The sequence below is a fragment of the Rhineura floridana genome, chromosome 2, assembly GCF_030035675.1.
Source record: "Rhineura floridana isolate rRhiFlo1 chromosome 2, rRhiFlo1.hap2, whole genome shotgun sequence".
NCBI classification, from domain to species: domain Eukaryota; kingdom Metazoa; phylum Chordata; class Lepidosauria; order Squamata; family Rhineuridae; genus Rhineura; species Rhineura floridana.
Window position 1 is genome coordinate 3,683,413 of NC_084481.1, and position 20,413 is coordinate 3,703,825.

General features: G+C 41.3%; 1 protein-coding gene across 10 annotated transcripts in view; it reads left to right on the forward strand.

Annotated features, from left to right (window-relative positions):
- The first annotated feature begins 18,815 nt into the window (after positions 1-18,815).
- Positions 18,816-20,413, forward strand: part of COL6A3 (collagen type VI alpha 3 chain) — a 151,541-nt gene continuing 149,943 nt past the window's right edge. For 4 of the 10 annotated variants that reach the window (XM_061607644.1, XM_061607646.1, XM_061607649.1 and 1 more), the window contains exon 1: positions 18,817-19,271. The gene's annotated coding sequence lies outside the window, so the exon portion shown is untranslated. Of the gene's footprint in view, positions 19,272-20,413 lie in introns of all 10 variants that reach the window. The other 6 variants (XM_061607642.1, XM_061607645.1, XM_061607643.1 and 3 more) reach the window with 4 other exon arrangements.

Consider the following 20,413-nt stretch of genomic DNA (forward strand, 5'->3'; position numbering starts at 1 on the left):
TCTCCACCTCCCTCTGGCCTCCTTTTTTCTCCTTTCTACGTGATGATGGCAGCTAAAGCTGGAGTCTAACTGCTTTGTCTCAGTTGTGTTGGACCCCCTACTCTTTAGCATGCCATGTTGTCTGACTCCACCTCCAGCCCCACCACTCCTGAACAGGAGTGCCCATTTTCATTTGTGAAATGTTATGTGTCCCTAGCTGAACATTTAAAGAGCACCTGCGTCTCTGGGTTTCAATATTTCAGCTGGCACACAAAAATTTTCTAAGGCTAGATTTTTTTCCCTTGAGGATTGAATTCATTCTGCGGAAGCAAAAGGAAGAAAGCAGAGTTGTCAAAAACCATGAAAGCACTAAAATACCATTCAGGCTCCTTGTAAATCAGAGTGTGGTAAACAGCCTCGGAGACTCCAGTATGAAAGGTTTTCACTATCTTTATTGAAGGAACTCATTGAACTAAATTAGTAGTGCTATTGCTGGGACTGTATCAACTATCAATCAACAGCTATGTCTGCAGCATTAGCAACACAGTGTCACAAGGCCCACTCAGTAGCCATAGACCTTCTGGAAGAGGCGGCCTGTATTTCCTACGACAAGCAGCAGACAGTTTCCACTTGACATTCGATTCCATGGGCAGCCCTTCCCATGTAATAAATCTAGGGAAGCCTTAGTATTTTATTCCTTTTTGTTTTGCAAGGAAAAATATTGGGTGGTTATGAAAATGATTCCATGAGTTGAGAGACTACAATGTCTTTGTTAGCACATGTGAAAATGTACCAGTATATAGCTGTATAGCTAGCTGATTGCCTCCATGCACCTAAAGTTGCTCCTTCTGCCATGAATATGGATTCTGTGTTTCACAATGAAGCTAACCAACCATTTCCGGTCCTCATTGCCCCTTTCATATTGGGTTTCCCATGGAGACTTAGAATCACTAATACCTACTGGGATTAATGAACTGTGATGTTCGACAGTGCAATTCTGTTCCTCCTGTGGTCGTTTCAGCAGAAAACCAGTGGTGGTTATGGTATGAATGTATCCAAAACCTTTCATTCAGTTTCTCCTCATTAACTTATTGTGTAGTTTGCTCTGGCAACTATCAGTCCTCCCCTGACCCCGACTGTGATGCTTTAATGACTGCTGTGCTTGAGAGAAACATACATTTTCTGGCCATCCTGTGGGTTTGCTCTCTTTAATTATCATTTGGCTCAAAGAAGAATGTGGTATGTAGTGTTTTACATATACAGTTACAAAGAAGAACCAAATATGAATGCATTGACCTATACTTTATAAATCATGAGTAAATGTGACAAACAGAAATTCAATACAATTTTTATATAAACCCACAAGACTATGTGTATTGCAGAATGTCAGAGGTTTACTCTCCCTTTTTTTGAGATATGGTCAAATAGTCAAATTTATATGGAACATTTGTTGGTGGCTCTCAGGGGTTGACCTCATGATGCTGGCTCTTAATTCCAGCTCTCAAACAGCAGTGTTGCTGGCAATGAAATCTTACGTTTCTGCCACTGTTGCTTCTGCCCAGTGTTGGCTAGTGGAGTTGAACTGAGTAGCAAGGAGCTTTTTACAGCTAGGCCTCCAGAGAGTGATGGTGAAGCTCTCAGAAGCCCACTGTGAGTATTTTGTCAAATGCTTCATAGACAAAATTGCTTGCATCCATTCTGACTTGTGCTCCAGTTCAGTAGTTGCTTAGGAAGTGTCTGCAGCTCTTTATCAGGTTTCTGTGGTTACCTTTAAGTTAGTCTAGCCCAAGGTCATGGACAGGATCCTTGGAGAAGTGCATCAACCATATTTGTGTGGTCAACCCTTGCTCAAGACCAGGTTATCTATCTGGGCAACTGAGTTTATTAATACCTGTTTGAGAGAGGGTCTGGTTCCAACAGTGCTAAAGGAAGCAGTAGCGTGCCCTTTGCTGAAAAAATCATTTGAACGTTGAACCCCAGTCTCTAACACTAGCAGCGGCATCACTAGCCGGGTGCAGGGAGTGTGGACCGCACCAGGGTGACACCATGAGAGGGGGGGTGTCACCCAGAGTAGGGTTGCCATATTGCCTGGTTACCCGGGTTTTACCCAGATTCTTTGCATGCCACCCGGCACCCGTTTAGCCCCTTAGCTGGCCCGGATTCTCAGCTTTCATTTTAAAAAAATTAAGTTTCTAGGTGGTCCGGTTCTCGAGATATACATAAAAACATCAGCCCCCCTGTTAAATCTTTTTTTAAACGACTGTATAGCACTTCGTAGCTTTAACCCTGCCCTTTCAGGATTGCAGCCAATCAGTGAAGTGTTTGGTTGACCTGTGGCAGTGTCTAGTAAACCTCATTGCAAGGCCAGAAAATGGTGGTTCCCCCCCTGTTTATCTGAAAATCTCATAAATTGGGTAAGTATATACATTTCAGTTTTTTCCCCTCTTGTGTGTAGGAGTCAGATCCTGGGCAGTGTTTTGAAAACCTTCCCAATACTTGCTTTTGTGGGGGTAAAAGCATTGCTAATCCCATATGTCCAGAGTAAATCCCATTGAATTCAATAGGATTTACTTTTGAGTAGACATGGTTATGAATGTGCTGAAAATCAGTGGGACTTTGGAGTGAATGTAAAAAAGAATTGTGTTTGTGTTCTCTTTCTGTCCCCCCCCCTCCAGTCCTATTTTAAAGCAAGTAGGCAGGGTTTACTTAGGTATTACAGTTTCTATTCTGTAGGAAACTAATACTGATTTTTTAAAAACTAATACTAATTTTTCTGCAATGACCAACTGGTTTGACAATAAACTATTATATGGGCTGTATGTATTTATACATCTGCAGTGTGTGTGTGTGTGTGTGTGTGTGTGTGTGTGTGTGTGTGTGTGTGTGTGTAGTCTTTCCAACAACCCTGTGAGGTAGGGTTGGAAACCAAGGCAGCTCACAACAAGAAATAAAGCCATTTAAAATCCAATAACCATAAAAACAAGTATAAACAGTTGCAAAACATCGTAAAGTGGCATGATTCAGAATTTTGGGTTGTGTGAATGAAGTTGCTTATCACTTGTGGTTGCAGTTCTGTCCCTGTTTGAGTACATTCCACTGAATACACTGGGACTTGCTTCTGAATAAATAAACCTAGGATTGCACTATAAATATCTTTACAGTTTGTGTAAATAATAAATATATTTGATAGTCATGCTTATATAAATATTTCTTCATTTATCGTATTTTTGGTTTTTGGTTAGGAATCCTGACTGGTTGTGGGATGCTGAGTTTTCTGCCTTACTCATAGGAATCTTGTTGTGGTTGGTATGGTATTACATTTAGGAAAGTGTTACTACCTTCTGTGTTTTTTTTCCTATTTGCATTTCACTTATCTTTAACCTCACTCCGTTACAGCCATAGAAGCAAGAGCAGCATATGCAAGATAATTAACTCCTATTAGTGATAAGAGCAAGAACTTATAATTATTATTTTAATTAAAACAAGAGGCTTATCAGTACTTTGAAGAGGACCAGATATTTATTTTCTTTCTGAGCCCAGGACTGGGTCTTTCATGATGCCCGGGGGGGGGGGAGCAGGAGAGTAGTCGATAAGACAGACATCCTGGCATTGGTAATCTAATTAGCAAGGTATGTGTGGGGTTGTTGCACACTTCCAGGCCCAGTTTCATTTTGAGTATGGAGGTGGAACCTGTGTAGATGTGGTTGATCAAAGGAAGAAGAAATTTTGAGTTAAGCAAAGCTCTGCTTTTATAAAACCTAAGAAACATATAGATACTATGACTGTCTGAGTGACTGCACCAGTGGAATACTGGAGGAACTTGTAAAACTTGCTGCAACAGTATTTAGAACTGAGCATGTGGCGTGAAAGACTCCTTTTCCTAACATTTTGGCTTCTTGTTTTTCTCCACTCACCACATCTCTGAAATATATCGTATATGTAATGGTTAACCATACTAAAAAATGTAAATAAGTTTATTTCGGTCAATGACCAGCAAAGATTAACCATACTGCTGCCCTGACTTACTTTATGTTTGTTGCTATTTTGTGTTTTTATTATGTTTTTATATTGATTGTGTATTTTTATTGTTTTTATTATATTTGTAAGCTGTGCTGAGCTCTATTTTTAACAGCAGAAGGGCAGGATATAAATCCTCTTAATCAATCAATCAACATTCCATAGTGTTGGAAACTAGAGTCTAGGCATTTAAGGCTGAAAATGTTGCTTTAAAAAAAAGATTTCTCACATCTTTCCCCAGGTTTTGGTGGTAATTCCTAGGCACAAAAACAAAACAACTGGACAATCCAAATATTAATATGCAAATAATATGCAAATAATTTGCATAATATGCAAATTAGCCTGCCAGATTAGTGGAACTGGAATATGGCAACCCTAACCCAGAGCCGCCCCGCCCCTAGGCACCCTAGGTCTGGTACAGGAGGAGGTCATGGGGGTGACACCATGAGTTACCACACCAGGTGACACCAACCCTAGTGACACCACTAGTGCACCGCCCAGTGCACCACCCAGCATGTCAAACAAATCCTGCCCCTGCCTATCACTTTGATGCAAACTGAGCATAAAACATATTTTTAAAGCCTCAAATACTCTTTTTATTCATATAATTCTTGCATCAGTGGTGTAATGGAGAAAGGATAGGCAAGAAAAGACCACCATTCATTTCACAGCAGGGACAATGAGTACATCCCAGGGTGTTACTTGCCAATCCTCTGCATGTCAAATAAATAACATTTTCTCAGAGAGAAACCCTTCAAATAAGCTAAGTAGCAGAAGTAATAGGTTACATTAGCATTGACTAAGGGTTAAACTGCCCTTTTTATTTTGGGGGGAAAATGGCCAACCAAAATGCCACAAAACAGTGTGCAAGCCTTTGATTCCACCAGAACATCATGCTGGCTTACGGTTGCCAGGTTAGAAGCATTCCAAACCCTGAGATTTCCGGAATGGGCCCTAATGATGTCATGGGGGCAGGCCCTAGTGATGTCATGGGGTGGGCCCTAGTGGTGTTATTAAGCATGACACATTGAGCATCAGCCACAGTTGCTTGGATTGAATTCAAACAAAAACATTTCTCTGAATGGAAATTAATAGAAATCTAAGCTAAAAGATATTGTTCCCAGGTTTAGCGAAGTGATGGGATCATTCCTTCTTACCTGCTTAGGGAGCCTGGGTAGGGAACATTTAATCTAGCCTACTTGCTTCTGGCAAGAAGGGTTTAAGTGCCCTCAGGACAGGACAGTCACCAGAAGGCCATTGTAGGAAGAAGGGAGCCTAGCGTTACAGAGATATTAGATAGGAACCCTCAGGAGTAAAGATGGATGCCCCTGAAGGCTGCAATTCTAAACACACTTACTAAGGGACTAAGCCCCATAGAACTCAATAGGACTTCTGAGTAGATATGGTTAAAATTGTGCTGTTGGTAAGGGTTGACTAGGGATCCTCTGCAAAGATATCCATATCCAAGCAGGGTTGGCAACCACTTGCCTGGAATGCCCTGCCCCTGCCTTTTAACATGGCTGCTCCAAATTTCTTTAGAGACTTCACCCTTCACTTCAGAAAGAGGTTTGAGAAATGAGTAAGAAGATTCTCTACCCTGTTCTGCCTACCCTATGTTTTTAACTACATGTAGTTCTATTTGTAAACCGCCCTGAGTTCCAGTTTGGAAAAAGGGCGGGGTAAAAATAAAGTTTCAATTCAATTTAAATACCCTGTGGCCTGCTATAAACTCACTTTGACAGCCAACCCAATTCCAGTGAGTAATAATTGACAGAGAGAAAGCCCTCCTTGGATCCCCAAGACTTAAACAACTTTCGCCCAGTCTCTAATCTACCATTCTTGGGCAAGGTGATTGAGCGTGTGGTGGCTAAACAGTTACAGATACACTTGGAGGAAGCAGATTATTTAGATCCTTTCCAATCGGGCTTCAGGACTGGACATGGAACTGAAACAGCCTTGGTCGCTCTGGTGGATGATATGAGGAGGGCGTTGGATAGGGGAGAATATACTTTCCTCGTCCTCCTGGATCTCTCAGCGGCTTTCGATACCGTCGACCACGGTATCCTGTTAAATCGTTTGGAGGGATTGGGAATAGGAGGCACTGTTTTACGGTGGTTCCGTTCCTATCTCTCCAACAGATATCAACGGGTAGCATTGGGGGATGAGGTTTCAGACCCTTGGCCCCTTAATTGTGGGGTGCCACAGGGTTCTATGCTCGCCCCCATGCTATTCAACATTTATATGAAACCGCTGGGAGCCATCATCAGGAGGTTTGGGCTGCAGTGTCACCAATATGCGGATGACACGCAGCTCTATCTCTCATTTAAATCCTCACCAGAGTTGGCTGTGGAAACCTTGTCCAATTCCCTGGAGTCTGTAAGTGGATGGATGGGAGAGAACAGGCTGAGGCTGAACCCCGACAAGACCGAGGTGTTACTGGTGGGGGATAAGAGAAGGTTGGGGAATTTAGACCTGGTGCTTAATGGGGTGAGATTGCCCCTGAAGGACCAGGTCCGCAGCCTGGGGGTCATTTTGGACTCCCAGCTGTCCATGGAGGCCCAGGTCTCTGCAGTGAGCCGGGCAGCTTGGTACCAACTTCATCTGGTACAGAGGCTGCGACCCTACCTTCCTATACATCTGCTCCCACGAGTGATACATGCCCTGGTCTCCTCTCGATTAGACTACTGTAATGCGCTCTACGTGGGGTTACCCTTGAAGACGGTCTGGAAACTGCAGCTGGTACAGAATGCGGCGGCACGCTTAATAAAGCAGAGCCGTCGCCGGGATCATGTCACCCCAGTGTTGATAGAGCTACACTGGTTGCCAGTTGTATACTGGGCCCAGTTCAAGGTGTTGGTATTAACCTTTAAAACCTTATACGGTTTCGGCCCAGTTTATCTGAAGGAATGCCTCCAGTATCACCAAATATGCCGCCATACAAGATCAGCCTCAGAAGACCTTCTCTCGGTCCCACCGGTGAAAACAGCTAAACTGGTGCGGACCAGAGAGAGGGCTTTTTCGATCGTGGCCCCCACCCTCTGGAACTTGCTTCCCTTTGACCTTCGACATGCCTCCTCCCTGATGGCTTTTCGCCGAGCCTTAAAAGACCTGGCTATTCAGGCAGGCCTATGGGATTTCAGGGGTGGGTTAGGTTATTACACTGTATTATGAAGGATGGTTTAGATGAATTGATGTTAATATTATGATTGTGGTATGTATATGTTTTATATTGTATTTTATATTGTGTACGTCGCCCAGAGTGTCCGTTAAGTCGGACAGATGGGCGACTAACAAATACAATTTTATTTATTATTTATTATATGGTTTGGTCTACCTTAATAGGCAGTAGCTTTGGAACAATAGCAGTTGCACCCACACTTCCCAGCATGTGAATTCTTTTTTACCACTATTGGGCAAGGAACAAACTGTCATGCAAACAACAAGGTGCATCATCAGTGGGTTTAAGGGAGTTGAGCTGAGTGCATGGAAGCACCGTTGTAGATTTTATGGATAAGGGAGTGAGGTTAAAGGTAAATAAAATGCAAATAGAAAAAAAAAAAGACGGTGATTTCCTAAATGCAATACCATACCAACCACAACAAGATCCTTATGAGTAAGGCAGAAAACTCAGCATCCCACAACCAGTCAGGATTCCTAACCTGGCAGCCAGTCAACCAAGGTCACAGAAATCATGAGTGAGACCCTATCAGCACATAATACCTATGCCCTGAAATCAGCACTGGCTGTCGATTTGCTACCAGGCCAAGTTCAAGGTTTGCTTTCAATGTTACGGGTGCCACATAGTACTTGTTCTGCTCTTGTAAGAAATCAGTCCTTTTGTGTGGCAGCACCTATGCTGTGGAACTCTGTGCCAATTCACATTAGGCAGGTGCCTTTGAAATCTTTTTTGGCACCTACTAAAAACATTTTTGCTTAGACAAGCATACCCAGGCATGTAGAAGTCATTATGTTTTAAATCTTTTAATTCATTGTTTATTTTATTATTTTGAATGGTTTTAAATACCAGTTTTTAACTGTTTTTGTCAATAATGTTATTGTTTTAATTCTTTCTGTAAACTGTTTTGAGGTGTTTTTTTTCCAGAGCTTGGAAAAGTTAATTTTTTTTTAACTACAACTCCCATCAGCCCCAGCCAGCATGGTCAGTGGATTGGGCTGATGGGAGTTGTAATTAAAAAAAAAGTAACTTTTCCAAGCTCTGGGGTGTAAAATGTTGTAAAAAATACATTAATAAATTTCGGAATCACTGTGTCCCTTGGGTCTCTTTCCTCTTTTAGGAACAAAGGAATCTGCCTTATACTGACTCAGACCATTTGGTACCATCTAGCTCAGTACTGATGACATGGACTAGTATTGGCTCTCCAGGATTCCAGGCAATAGTCTTTTCCACAGATTGGATTTTGGACTTTTGCATGCAAAACATGTGTCCTACCACTGAACTACACCCTTCCCCTGCTAAAAAAAGTATGTTTCAAAATTGTTCTTTTCAATTCATAATGAATGCTCAGCATAACAAGGGCATATCCACACCATTCATTTAAAGCATGTTCAACATTCATTTGAAGGACATGAGTTCCACCACAGAATCATGGGAACTGTAGTTTATTAAGGGTGGTGGGAACTATAACTGTGAGGGGGAAACTACACTTTCCAGGATTCTTTGGGGGAAGTCATGCACTTTAAATGTGAGTCAGATGTGCTCTAAATGTATTGTGTGGATTTGCTTCTTAAATTTTGCCTGCATGTAAATTGGTTTAATTAATTTTTAAAAATGGAAACCAGCTACAAAGTTTACTGGGTGACCATGGGCTACTCACCATCTCTCAGCCTAATCTGCCCCTCAGAGTAAAAACAACAAAAGGGGACCATGACCACCCCAAGGAAGAAGGGCACACTTAAAAAGGAAGAGGAAATAATAATTTACAACCATAGTGTGAAATCCGATACTTACCGGGACATAGTATGAAGAAATATTTTATATAAGCATGACTCAAAGATGTTTATTATTTACACAACCTGTAAAGATATTTATAGTACAATCCTATACATGTTTCTTCAGAAGCAAGTCCCAATGTATTCAGTGGGGCTTACTCAAGCCAGGAAGCATGCACAGGATTGCAATCTCACTCACCTAATCCCAGACCTTGGAAAAATTACTTTTTTGAACTACAACTCCCATCAGCCCCGGCCAGCATGGCCACTGGATTGGGCTGATGGGAGTTGTAGTACAAAAAAGTAACTTTTCCAAGCTCTGCCTAATCCAAAATTCAGAATTGTGTCACTTTAAGCTGCTTTGCAACTGTTTATACTCATTTTTAGGGTTATTGGATTTTATTTCTTGTTGTGAGCTGCCTTGGTTTCCAGTTAGCAACCCTACCTCATAGGTTGTTGGAAAGACTCCATATACACACACACTGTAGATATAAAATACATACACCCCACATAATAATTTATTGTCAAAACCAGTTCACCATTGCAGAATGTTTTTTTTGAAAAAAATAAAACCAGTATTAGTTTCCTACATAATTAAAGCAGTGACACCTAAATAAGCCCTGCCTAATTGCTTTAAAAATAGGATTGGAGAGGAAGAGGAAGATTTACAACACAAACAGAATCCTTTGCTATATTCCTCAAAAGTCCCACTGAATTACAGCACAATCCTAACCATGTCTACTCAAAAGTAAGTCCTATTGAATTCAGTGGAGTTTACTCACAGATATGTGGGATCCCAGAAAAGCAAATATAGGATTAAAGCTTCGTATTGGGAAGGTTTTCAAAACAGGCTATGAATTAGACAAATAAACTGCCCTCTTCAACAGCCCAGGAATTTTTAACATGTTATAATCATAATTAGAAAAGTTATAACACATTGTAATGTCATCATATGCTGCATGTACACTTTATTAAAATTTCTGTTCAAAAATTATTTGAAAGATAAAATGTATAATATGCTATTTTTGCAAATAATTAAAAAAAACCTGCATGTACATTTTTGTTATAATCATAACTCAAATTGTTTACTGTTTATACCTTACCTTACCAAGGTCCCGTTATGTATATCTTATCAAGATCCTGCTGTGATTTTTTGTTCTAGGGGCTCATTCACACGGGAGCTGAACTTCAAATTAAAGAAGCAGCTGTTGTCATGGAGATAGATCAAGGTTCACGCTTACAGCTTTACATCTACTGTTTTCCATTCACACTAGTCGCTGTTCCTCTGGGAAGGATTCATGTCACTGTTTCGTGGCCCCGCCCCCTGTTTAACATGCTTAGTCCAAGCAAGCTCTGTGTGTTTGTGTTTGTGCGTGTGCGTGTGTGTGTGGCTTCTGTCACATCGACTTCCCACCCCATTTTATATCCTTCATCCCTCCGGAGTATTGATCTTGCTAATAGAGAAGGGAAGGGTTTTTTGGTCAGTTTCATTGTTTCTTGTCAATTGCGCAGCTTTCCCACAGAAGCCAAAGAGGGAGTGAGGGGGTGCAATTGACAGGAAATTGATTTGATCAGTAAAACCCTTTTTTTAAACTCTCTCTCTCTCTCTCCCTCTCCCTCTCCCTCTCCCTCTCCCTCCCTCTCCCTCCCTCTCCCTCCCTCTCCCTCCCTCTCCCTCCCTCTCCCTCCCTCTCTCCCTCTCCCTCCCTCTCCCTCCCTCTCTCCCTCTCCCTCCCTCTCTCCCTCTCCCTCCCTCTCTCCCTCTCCCTCCCTCTCTCCCTCTCTCCCTCTCTCCCTCTCTCCGTGTGTGTGTGTGTGTGTTTGTGTGTGTGTGTATCTTCCTTCTCAATGGTTTCAAGGAGCGAGGGGAGAGAAGGTACTTAATGGGGGGAAAGGGGAGGGGGAAGGAAGGCTGTAGCAAATGCGGGAGGACAGAGCAGTCAGAAGTACCTTGTTAAGCCCCCAGATACAAAATGAAACTCCTGGGGAATTTAGTGGGTTTAGAAAGGGGAGTATCTGAAGTGACAATCCACCCCCCAGCAAAAACCATCGGAGGAAAGAGCCTATATGGGAGGAGCACAGCGAATTAGAGACAGCTTTTCCTTCACTTATCGCATTTTCAGCAGGTTGCTTTGATTCGGATTTAAAAGGAAAAGCAGCAACACACATCTCCTTTCTCTGCAACATCATGTAAACTGTGCAAATTAAACAGGGGTGCAGGTGGCACCCATCTCACATTAAATCTCCGTGTGAACCAGCCCTAGATCTGTATACATTTAGAAAGGACTTTTGCTACTGCTGAAAGCTATAAACTTACTCAATTTATGAGATTTTCAGACAAGCAGGAAAAGGCAATAGTTTTCTGGAGGTCAACAAATTCCTTGTCAATCACAACCCTGACTTCACTTATTAGCTACAAACCTGAAAGGGCGGGGCTAGAGCAACTAGCTCATTTAACAGAAGTTGTAAGGGGACTGATTTTTGGTGTATATCTCTTGAACTAGTCCACCTAGGCTGGGTTTTTTTTAAAAAAAATGAAAGCTAAGGATCTAGAGATTGGGGTGACTCACCCAGAGACCCACTCACCCAGAGTCCTAGAGAGAAACTCAAAAATCCGGAATCTCCAGGCGAAAATGAATTTCAGTCATTTTCCTTTTAAAATAACCCACTTAGTATGAAAACCCTGGTACTTATTGCTCCCAAAGCAGTACATTAAAATACAAAAATAAAAGTAATCCAATAAAGCTGTGGAAAAACAAAAGTTTAAAACTGCACAAAAGCAACAGTAAAAACCAAGTAATTCCAGAAAGACTGAGAGAAAAGAGACTAGGGAAGAGCACATACAGACATCTTGAAGGAACACATCCTTTAACTCTGGAGCTACCACAGAAAAGGCACTGCTTTCACTAGATACTCCCTAGAGCAGTGTTCTCAAACCTACCCTCTCTCCATAGACTAGGGATGTAGATCACTTGTTGATGCTGTTCTGTTCTCATTTCACCAAACTGGCAACTGGTTACAGTTCATGTTAGTTCATTTTTTGTTGTCTTCTGCTTTTACAGTTTTGATTTCAAAAATAACGCTACTGTTTTTGTTCTTTCTATTGATATTTTTGTTGTTTCTCCCGATTGTCTCTATGTTTTTATATTCAAATATAATTGAGGCAGGTAATTGCCCATCAAGTAGGTTGCTTGCCTCAGGCTTACTGTCTTTGCTAGGACAGTCAACTAAATCCCACCCACCCATCTCCCACAATTAAACAAGGCTGGGCTAGTTGATTCCCCCCCCCCCAGCTATATGATGTAATTTAGAAAGTTGAAAACTGAACCACAGCTGATTTCTCCTGTCCTTACGTTTAGCCTGTTTGAAGTTAATCAACTACAAATTGATATTGCTGGATCGACCCTCAACACACAGCAGTAATCCATCATCTCAGTCATCGTGGAGAAAGGATCTTTCCCCCAGATCCATTCCTTCGGACTTCTCCTGTGCCCATCCTTCTTCTCACCCACATTTATTTATGTATTGCCTGTTGTAAATTGTATTGCTTTAATTGATATATTTTTATATATTTTTTTTATAAGCCGCCTTGAGGGCCTTTTGGCCAAAAGGAGGGGTAGAAATAAACAACAACAGCAGCAACAACAGCAACAACAACAACAACAGTTTTTTAAAGTTATGTTTCTTCCTTCTCCGCCCTGCCCCCTCCCATGCCTCTGGGTCATTTTTCAACTGTCCAGTGTTCTGCTTGGCTGGCTGTTTTTTGCCTGTCTGAGGCAACAGACTAGTAAACGAACAAAATTGAGAAGCTAATCAATAAGCCTTTTTACTGATTGGAGTACATGAAGACAGTCGCTCATTCACACTGTCATCAGTATCTTTAAAATAATTTTTCCCTCTCTGTAGAGAATTCTCATTAGCATAGATAGGAAGAAAATGAAAGTAACTATGTATTGAAATACTTTTTATTACAAAATAATAAGTCATAAGCAGAATTAATACAAAAATGAAATTAACAGAACAGTTACAATAACACTTTTTACTTACAAATACTTTGTGTTATACTTACATTATATATGTATAGATAGATTTTTATATAATGATTTTTCTGTTTAAAATGTCCTGAACTTTAAAAAATGCTTCTATACGACATATAAAATAATTATCATATATTCACATTTTTAACAACAAATTAATGCACAAATAGTTTTTAAAAAACTGTGATCATGTTGGTCTCTGAGGTATATTAAAACGTCCATCTGAATTATGCTATGAATACTTAAAGAGACAGAGTCAAGAGAACTTGTGCTAATATCTGAAGCGTCCTTTAAGCAGGCATACCTAACAGACCTATAAATGATTGCTATGCTGTGCCTGTGAATTAAAAAAAAGATACAATGGGAGATGGGTTCAGAATAAAACAATTAATGTTAATGGGTACCATCATAAGCTGTTTAGATCAAAGATGTCATCAATAATAATGTTGCTATATTCACCACTTTTCTTTCAAAATCTAATATCAGGAAAAAGCTGCAGCACCTAGTAGCAAACAAGATCAGTCCACAAAGATAGCGATAACCAGTTTGACTTTAGCAACATTCTCCACTATCCCTAGCAGAGACCACTTGAAAATTGCTGACGGGTTCTAGCAGATGTCATAAAAAGTTAATACAAATAAAACACATTCATAACTTATATTTTAATCCGTAGACTTATCTTTCTAATAAAATAGATGTACTTGCTCTTTTGCTCTTGTTCTTAATTAACAGCTACAAATTTGTATATTCTTCATGTACTGTATGGAAGCAGACATCACTTCTCTTCCATGCTTAACTTCACTTAATGAAACTCTTACAAGCACACAGCAGGAAGCCTGTGACCAATAAAAATAATTCATGTTGGTTAGCTAAACTGTGTCTAGTGAAAATCATGTATGCCCAACTGACAAAATGTGAGCAATTAAAGCTACGTATGTAGCATAATATGGTGATACTGATTCAGGAAACCAGTGGGGCTCTGCCCACCTGTTTGCTCTACTTACCAACCCCTGCTTGCTCCGCTCACCAACTCCAACCCCGTCCAACCCACAACCTCAACTCCGCCCTCCTAGGCAACCTCACTCCCCTTGCCAAACCGCTCGTCCTGCCTGTTCTTCTGCCACCACTGCTGTCTCCCTGGACAAACAGTGCTGCTGTGCAGCCAGGTAAATTTTTGGGAGAAATTAGTAGATGGCACCAGTGCCATATTAGGAAAATCATAGGTCTAGGCCAGAGCCTTGCTATGCTGATTGATATTCTGGTTCTGGTCAAAACAGCTTTGATGTCCATTGTCAAAAAAAAATAAATCAAATACAAGGCCAAGTACAGATATTCTCTGTTCTTCTGCAAACTTTCTTTGGACCACCTGGGATGGAAAAGCACACCAGAAGTGTGTGCTCAAGTTTCAAGTTAGAGAAGGGAGGAAAAAGAAAGTGGATGCCTGCTATTCTCTGGAGTGATCTCCAGAGTGACCAACTGCTTGCTATTTTGATCTGCCAGTGAATTCTTAGCAGAGGCAAGATTCAAATTGAGGAAGTCCTGCTTCATATAGCCCAGTCTCTTGGCCACAATGCAACACCAGCTGAACAATAAGTTTGGTTGCAAATCTGATTGTGTAACCCATTAACATTAATGTTCTCCCCCTAAATAATAGTTTTGTTCAGAGCAAATTCTGCTCCTTGTATTTCACATATGGTATACATCTTTGTAAGTTTGTTACATGGGCCCAGAGTTCAAATTCTTCTAATGTGATAACTTTCTCCAGTGCCAATACTCTTTGCCTAGCAATTGCAACACCTACAGTGCCTTGCAAAAGTAATCAGAACCCTAACCAATGCTCTCATATTACTGAATTAAAAATGGTACATTGTAATTTTGTTCTGTATGATATTTTATTTCGAAACACTGAAACTCAAAATCAATTATTGTAAGGTGACACTGGTTTTATGTTGGGAAATGCTGAAACATGTTGCTTGATAAGTATTCAACTCCCGCACATTAATATTTGATACAGCCATGTTTTGCTGCAATAACAGTTTTAAGTCTTTGGGGGCAGGTATGTACCAGCTTTGCATATAGTGTCAGAGGGATTTTGGCCCATTCTTCTTGGCAGATTCGCTCCAGGTCATTCAGGTTGGTTGGACGTCGCTAGCGGACCACAATTTTCAAAGAGCACCATAGATTCTCAATGGGATTGAGATCAGGACTTTGACTGGGCCACTATAGGACATTCACCTTTTTGTTCTTCAGCCACTCCAGTGTTGCTTTGGCCTTGTGCTTGGGATCATTGTCCTGCTGAAAAGTGGATTTCCTCCCAAGCTTCAGTTTTTTAGTGGACTGAAGCAGGTTCTCTTGCAGTATTTCCCTGTATTTTGCTCCATCCATTCTTCCTTCAGTTTTAACAAGATGCCCAGTCCCTGCTGATGAGAAGCATCCCCACAGTGTGATGCTGCCACCACCATACTTCACTTTAGGGGTGGTGTTTCTTGAGGCATGGGCAGTGTTAGGTTTGCGCCACACATAGGGCTTTGAGTTTTGGCCAAAAAGCTGTATCTTGGTCTCATCTGACCACAAAACCTTTTCCCACATCACAGCTGGGGCACTCTCATGCTTTCTGGCAAACCCCAGACATGCTTTCAGATGGTACTTTTTGAGTAACAGCTTCTTTCTTGCCACCCTCCCATACAGGCCAGTGTTATGCAGAGCTCTTGATATGGTTGACTGGTGCACCATTACTCCACTCCCAGCCACTGAATTTTGTAGCTCCTTCAAAGTGACTGCTGGCTTCTCTGTGGCTTCTCTCCCAAGTGTCCTGCTTGTTCGAGTGCTGAGTTTTGAGGGACAGCCTTTTCTTGGCAGTGCCTGGGTGTTGTGATGCAGCTTCCATTTCCTGATTATTTATCCAACTGTGCTCACTGGGATATCCCAACTCGGATATTAACTTGTACCCTTTCCCTAATCTATGCATTTGTATTACGTTATCTCTCACTTCTGTAGAATGCTCTTTGGTCTTCATTTTCCTTCAGATCCACAGCCTGACCAATGATCCTTTAACGGTGGGGTTTTTATCCTGACAGTGTGACAGCAACTTTAATGGTTCACAAGTGGAGGCCAATGGTAAGTTAATTGTGTCCTCGATAGGGCAATTTCTTTCATTTGTATAAACTGGGAGCTTCCACAGCACAGGGGTTGAATACTTATGCAAGCAACATGTTTGTTTTTTATGTTTCTTACAAGCATTTCCCAACATAAAACCAATGTCACCTTACAATAATTGATTTTGAGTTTCAGTGTTCCAAAATAAAATATCATACAGAACGAAATTACAATGTACCATTTGTAATTCAGTAATATGAGTGCATTGGTCAGGGGTCTGAATACTTTTGCAAGGCACTGTATATAAGCAGTGGTGGCACCAGAAAAATATATTGAGGGGAGCACAGAAAAAACAATATGCACATGCGCGAGCTCACATTAATGCTCTTATCCGAAACATATTTTGTATGAAGTTAAGTCTCACTGATTTTTTTATGGAGTTAACTTTCAGGTAAGCATGTTTAGGGTTGCAGTTTTATTTTTATTTCCAGTTTATGATTCTGTTATTATTTGGAAGTGAAACGTTTATTTCCTTTAAGTAGCCTCAGGGGTCCAGCAGTATGGAGAGGCAGATGGGGGAGGGGCTGAGCTACTTGTTGGGGTAGGGGGAGCTTGCCCTCTCCCCTCTGGAGCCAGCTAACCAAGGCCCTGTCTGCACTATAAATTGAAAGCAGGATCATACCACTTTAAACAGTAGTCAGTTCCCAGGAACTGTAGTTAAGGGTGCTAAGAGTTGTTAGGAGAGTTCTGTTCCCTTCCCAGAGCTATAATTGTCAGAGTGGAATCAATCCGTCTTCCCAGGGAACTCTAGAAATTGTAGCTCTGTGTCTCTAAGCAACTCTCATCACTTTTAATAAAACAGTTCTCGGGATTCTTTGGTGAAAGCCACGACTGTTGATACTGTTTTAAACATCTAGTGTAGATGGAGCCTAATTTGACAATTATCTTGGGGGAGGGCCATAGCTGAGTAGTACAACACATGTTCTGCATGCAGAAGGTCCTTGGTTCAAATCCCCAGCAGTCTGGAACCCTGGAGAGCCACAGCCAATGGAGATCATACTGAACTACTCGACCAATGGTCTGACTTGGTATAAGGGAGCATCCTGCACGCCAGTTTACACCTGATATAAAATAGGATCGGGACCTAATTATATTTAAACACTTAATACCTACTCTATATTGAACAAACTTCATTAAAAAATAGGCTAATTAAAACGAGTCCATTTAAAGGTGTTACAATTCAGCTGCTGCAAAATTACATGCTTGAAAATAAAAGAAAACTGATTCCAGTCACAATAGAGGCAGGATGTCACATATTTTCACTGGTGGCCTTGTATAATTTCTGAGGCAATTTAAGACTTGATTAAACTGATATTTTGCAATACATTAATCTCAGCATAGCCAAACAAGGACAGCTGTCAGTAGCATTATTGCTCCTTGAGCAACTTAAGCCAGGGGTTCCCAAACTGTCATCTGCAAGCTTCATTCAAGCGGTCAGCGCTGCGTGTGTGCAGGTTTGTGGTTGAAGATGAGATGCATTAAATACTCACATGGATTTTCACTGCTTTGCTTACTTCTTATATATATTGTATTTTATTGTATCTACCACAGTGCATTAGAATTGTGACAACGTGCAGAAACATCTGCCAAGACCCTAAGCAATTTTCAAGTGGTGGGGAAAAAAAGTTTGGGAACCACTGACTTAAACTGAATGAAAGCTGTAAATCTTGTTGCAAACGGAGCGAGGAAGCCAGTTGTATTAAAATGTCTCCAATATTAATTCTGTAATTGTTTTAAAGCACTGATTAGGGGCAATAGTTTCAATTCAGTGTGCATTTCAAGCTGAATTTGTCAAATGTGCCCTTTCAGTAAGAGAACCGACACACAGCCATCCTTCAAAATTTGCACTTACTTGATTTCTGCAATGCAGTTCGACCAACGCTTACAAAAATGCATATGTTAGGGGGACGGGTGCACAGAAATGAATAGATGAGTGAAAACAACATTCACATATGCATTATATGATGAGAAGATGCTTGCAAAAATATGTGTGTTAGTCAAAACTGCCTACAAAATATGTTTATTAGGAGAAATTTGCACTAAAATGCCAGAAAACTTTTTTTAAAAAATGCAACTTTTTAAAAAACATGCAAATTGCTGCAGAAAACTGAAGAACTAAATTTAAGATTGGAAAAATGAGAACTGAGAGAACCAAAACTGACAGATCTTTTCATCCCTAGTGTTGATACAGAACAGGCAGAAATCAGAATAGGCCAAAATGATAATCTTTCATGAACCTCCCTTTGCATTGCAAAAATGGCCATTCTATATCCAGAAAAATTTAAAGTGCTTTTTACGTTGTCTCTAACGTATAGGCCATTCATTTCTATCTGTGATTTTTTTCACTGTGCAACTGGGAGCACTTGACGGGTGGGAGAGCTTCGCAAGAATGTTTTCAGCAATATAATGCTGGAAAGAAAATAAAGATAATATATAATTTGTGATTTCTGTTTAAAATCTCAGAAACGTTCTCCATTTAATATTTATTCATTCAGAGTCAACTTCATGCTAAAATAAGAGTCTTAAAAGAGAGAAAAAGGATTTTAAAAATGTGGAAAAACAAATTGCATTTCCTGTTTTCCGCTCTCTGTTAATTATGAAAAACAGCTGACCTGCTGCCTGGATGCTTGGCAAGGCATCCCAGGGCAACGTGTGAAACAGAAACCTTGTTTGAGAGATCCTTTCCGAAAAGGTGATTGGGGAGGAGGGACTTTATTTTGAAGAACTCATGTAAAACTGGGGGGTGGCGAAGCAACGCTGGAACTGTGACATCATCCTGCAAACAGGGGCCAGGAGAAACAACCAGTCGCCGTTTGTGCAAGTCTGTTTTTCATTTACAGTTGGGGTCAGTCAGTGAGGAGGCCTTGAGTGTTAGTTATACTGGAGACAATCCAGCTTTGCGCTGCATCTTCCACCAAAGGCAGCTCAGTTCTCCACTTCTCCAGCTCAACTGCAAGAACTGCTAGAGGATTTTCGTAGAAATACCACTCAAATCCCAACTTCCTCCCCTTCGTTGTGGAGAAAAGCACTGGGGGGGGGGGATACAGGAAACTTTAACAAAATGAAGAGATGAGTTTAATGAGCAAATGATACGCAAGATCCTGGAATTCCTAACTTTAGATATACTCAGGGGTAAGTGCTTTCCTTTTGCTTTGCTGTGTAAGGGATGCCCTCGAATCCAGGGGTGTCTGACAGTTTGGTGTTGAGTTGGGTATGTATGATTTGGTGGGGTGATTCTAAGGTGTGGGAGGGAATTGCGCCTGCAAACCTGAATGGGAGGGACGGACCAATCTATCCAAAAGGTAGCAAACTGAAATAAAGCTTATATGTGTGGACACTGCAGGTTGAAAAGAGCTCAGTGAATGCTTCAACTGCTGAAGGGAGAAGGGGGAGTGTGGCGGTAGGAAGAAACTCTGCTCATATCTGAAGGAGAATATTGCTGCACAGTGTCATTACTTCCATAATATGCTCCCTTTAATTCGTTTGGTTTGTGTCTTCTCTCTTCAACGTGTGTTAGTTCTATTTATTACGGTATTGTCAAATCAAGAGGCCAGACTTGGTGTCAGGCTTCTGGGCACTTGCAGCTGGGATGATTGCGATGCCATTGTTTTCCTTTAGTATGACAGCCATCATCAATCTTTTACTGTGCCTGGTTTTGGTACCTGCTGCGCCTAGGCGCTAGGACCTGAAGAAACGATCGTGTTTGCAGTAGGAGAGAGGGTGACGAGGGGGAGAGATAGCAAGGGGATGAGGGATTTGGGTATTGACCCTGGAGAAGGAGATTCAAAGTACATCGACAGACCAAGTGTCTGTCTTTTGTACAGTACTGTGTGATGAGGTCGCCATGTTCTGCCTGTGCTGATTTTCAGACTTTCCATGTCTGAAAAGCGGCAAAGGACAGCATGTTAAGCTCAGGAGAGGATTCCTCAAGAAGGGACTATGCCAGGTTCAGTACCCAAAAGGGCTACTAAGCACACATTTGGGCAGGGGGGGGGCATCCCAGCATAACTCAATCCTGTAAGAAAAGTTTTATTAGGGCTGGCCATTGCTTGGATCCTAAAGAGTCCTTGGTGCCCAAAGGATATCTGAAGGGGGCAGAGCCTGGGCTTTCTTCAACAGGATCTGTGTGATGCTGAGAAAATACAATCCAATGCACAAATAGTAGATATGGAGCAGAAACTGAGGTGGCAGCTATGCCTTGTCTCATCTGTGTGAAACAGCGAGAACGTTGGAAAGTAAAGTTATGCAAAATATACCAGGGATCACTTCTGGTA